The following is a 3,855-nucleotide window of genomic DNA, read 5'->3' as shown; positions in this document are numbered from 1 at the left end:
GGACCCAACATGATCACTTTTGACTAATTGGTCTCCAAGTCTATTGCCTCAGTATGAGCTGCTGTCGACTGTTTTGTCCTAGATGGCAACAAATGAGTGGTTAGATGAGTGGTTTTCTGGTAAATAAGAAACTTCTGGGTATGTTCGTACCAGTAAAAGGCAAGGTCTGTCACCTCGTCATACTGATGACAGGTTTCCACTGCAGCCCGGGGAAGTGGTCTCTGGTGCATAACAAAGGGGAGGGTGACTAGCTAATTCACAGAGCCTGAAACCACGTCTCTGGGTTAGACTTCTCTCCTTAGCTCTTCTCTTTAACATCTAAATACCTATTTAAAAATCTCCACCTAGGTGTCCCACATGCACCTCAAATTCAGCATGTCCAGAAGATCACTCCTTCGTTGTCCTCTACCCAACACCTTCTTATTTTCTTGTATCCCTTGGCACCTAAGTCTACAGCCATGTTGGCCTCTTCTCTTCCTCTCCTTTTCTCCATAAAGGAACCACCTACTTACCCTATACCCGGACCCTCATCTTCAGTCCTATTTTACTGCCTTTTTTCCTCAGCGCTTGCCTAGGACTTCTGCAACAACGACAAACATGTCTCTTGCCCTCATTCTGTCTCCTTAAATCTCTTCACTATATTAGGACCAGAGTTATTTCTTCAAAATGGACATTTAAAAGTGTAAGATTTTGCTTTACACTTGTCAATGGCTTCCACGTTCGAAAAAAGATCAAGTCCGAACTCTTCAAGTTGGTCTTCTGTTGCAGCACTTACTACATTGCCTAGTGACTGGTAGCGCTGGTATCTGAATCCTCTAACACATTAAAAGCTTCTAAACGTTTGTGGGATGGAAGAAACGAAACAGTACTCAGTATATTTTTATGATATTATTTCATTCTCACAAAAACCCTGTCAGAGAAATAGTGTTCTTCCCAATCCACAGAGGAAGAAGTTAAGAGTCAAAAGAGGATATCTAGCCTGTTGAAGGGACATGGAGAGTAACGGACAGAGACTGGGTTGAAGAGTGAGTCTACTTGACCCCAAATCGCAACCGCTCACTGTTCCTCCATACTGCCCTTTATTTGTATTTGTTGTCTTCTAATTTTTGTAGCTACCCTAGGTAAGCCTGAGAAACACCTTTTGCTAAAATGTGTGTGTGTGCATATACATGTGTATTATTAGATTATGAGCTCCTGAAATTCAAAAGCCATATTCACTTCCAGCACAATACCTTTTATACACGCCTTTAGTTGGTTCTTAATAAATGATTTATTAAATTAAATTAAATAATGTAATGGTAAAGGTAATTTTGTTATTTTAGGAAACAATGAAGCTTACACCAATTACAAAGCATAAAGTAATTTTTAAAGTACCATTTAAGTACCACTCTATATGAGATAAGTAGTACATAAAGAAAAAAATTGCTGTATGCATTTACCATTTGTAGCTCATGAATTTTAACTACTAAAGAAGACAATATGTCTTTAAAACCTTGGTGTAAGTAATAGCCCAATGTTCTCAGGGCAAATTTTTTCAGTTATATTATTAATAAGATTTCACTTTGCTTTGGATTCAGATAGTCCTTGGCCAATAGCATTATTCAGTCTTTCATCTTGAATTCTCTATATAGAAAAATTTCTTTGGGATCATAACCCTTACCAGTGATGGAAACTTCCAGGTGAGGTGAAGTGGTAAGTTCTAAGAGAAGGAATCTCACAGGGGGTCTCCAACTTTTGCCAAGATGACCTTAATTCCATATTGATCAAATATATCTGTTGTGATGAATTCTAGAAGCTGTATTTTTATGACAAAATTTTGAAAAGTTAAAAAAAACAGATAGGGAAGTAGTCTGCATGGAAGCTGAGTCATCTGAGAAAGGGGCTGGAGAAAATGGAGATATATAACCTGGTGATAAAATTAGGAGGAATATTTACAAATATTGCTGCATTCAAATGTTTGTTATCTGAATGATATAACATTTGAATGACAAATAACAAACTGAGTTTGCTTTGTGAGTTCACTGTGGGGCATTTAACCTCTTTGGCCCAAAAAGGAAGTATGTGCTTGTTTATTTTAATAGAAAACGTGGATCAAAACACCCTTTCCCTAAAACAATTTACTATAATCCTATTTGTTTGACTATGACTTTCTGTGAAACATACATGTTAAAATAGTGAGCATTCTGGAACATCACGGCAGACTATCTATTGGTTATTGTGGAAGATAAACCATTTACTTTGTGGAGTTTACATGGCTTTACATGCATATTAATTGTAATAAACTATGCCAAATCAAAAAAATGTGTTATTTGAATGATACTGAGATATGGTATTAGTAGAATATACAGAATTACCTACCTAATACTCTTTCTCTAGAAATTGGCCCTCTTTTTCCCCTTTTTCCACATGACTGCAGCAGGAATGGCCGTGTTCATATATGACACAACATACAAACACAGATTTGTTCAGAGGTGGAACTTGATTCAACTAGAGTAGTAACCGGCCTCTCCAGGAATTATGGAAGAGAAAGAGAGAGGGCGAAAGAGAGAGAGAGAGAGAGATGAAAGACATGGAAAGAATCTTGGTGCTTTTGAGTCTTTGATTCCAGATCATTGCTCAAGCCTAATGCATTTGTGCATTTCTGTCCTTGTGTCCCATAGGAAAACTCTGCATCTTTCTTATTAAATTCCCCTTTATGCTTAGGCTAGTTAAGGTAGGGTTTGGTTACTTAAAAATTTAAAAGTCCACATTAATATAGTTGTGACATGGAAAAGAAATTGGACATTCTTATTGTTTCCATAGAGAGATTAAACAAGGACCAAAGTACTGAGGTTATAAAAAGGCAGACATCAGTGAGAATATATCGGAGAACTTTATAATAGTTCAGAGGAATCCATAAGTGTGTTGCTGAATGAGCTTTCTATCCCTAGAAGCATTAAAGGAAAGGCTGGCTCTTGATCTGATACAGACGTAGTAGAGAAGATTTCTGACTCCCAGGAAATTGGACGAGATAACCTGTTAGGATCTTTCCAACTGTGATTTTCAATGAGGTGTTACAGCGATACGTTATCACTCATCTTCAGGTCTCCTGGTACCCACCTCAAGTATGAAACTATGTTCTCTCACCTGCGATTATCCCAGTGCTCCCCACCCCCCATCTCCAGGAGTTGAGCTCTATTCTGTCACCATGTTAAAAATTTGGTGCTTGGTGAAATGGCATATGACAATTATAAATGTCAAGGTGGTTGTGGGAATAAGAAAGAATTGCTAACCTGATACAGGGAGACAAGTTTAACAGCGGATAGTATGGGAGTCAGCCAACAAAGAGGCTGGTACTTGAATGAAAATGTTGGAGGAAGCACAAACTCCAAGTGGCGGCAAGGTTCTGCCAGCTCCATGCAGTTCACCCAACATTCCCTGCACCGAGGTGGTGACTGGCTCATTAGAGGAGTGCAATCAAGTCACTGAGCGGATGGATGGATGGATGGATGGATGGAAGGATGGATGGATGGATGGATGGATGGAAGGATGACTGAGTGAGTGAAGAGATGAAGCAGTCAAGAAATTTAGGCAAGAAAATACGAGAGGAACCTGAGTATAGAGATTTGAATTAACTTACAGAGCTCAGCCCAATCAGTTGGAAAACCACCTCTTTAAACCTGAATTGTGTGCATCAGGTCTACTTTGCACTTTCAAGGCTCCATTCACTTGGTTTCAGAAGTAACTGTTCAGTTTGACCACTAACTAGAGCCCTTACTGCCTTTCCAGATTCCAGAAGTATTCTCATCACAGCCACAAGCAGATTCTTCATCATCACGGTTCAGACTCATTCCCTCAGAGCCTCAGACTCAAGTT

This window comes from Mesoplodon densirostris, chromosome 13, assembly GCF_025265405.1.
Source record: "Mesoplodon densirostris isolate mMesDen1 chromosome 13, mMesDen1 primary haplotype, whole genome shotgun sequence".
Classification (NCBI taxonomy): domain Eukaryota; kingdom Metazoa; phylum Chordata; class Mammalia; order Artiodactyla; family Ziphiidae; genus Mesoplodon; species Mesoplodon densirostris.
This window is presented reverse-complemented; position numbering follows the sequence as displayed.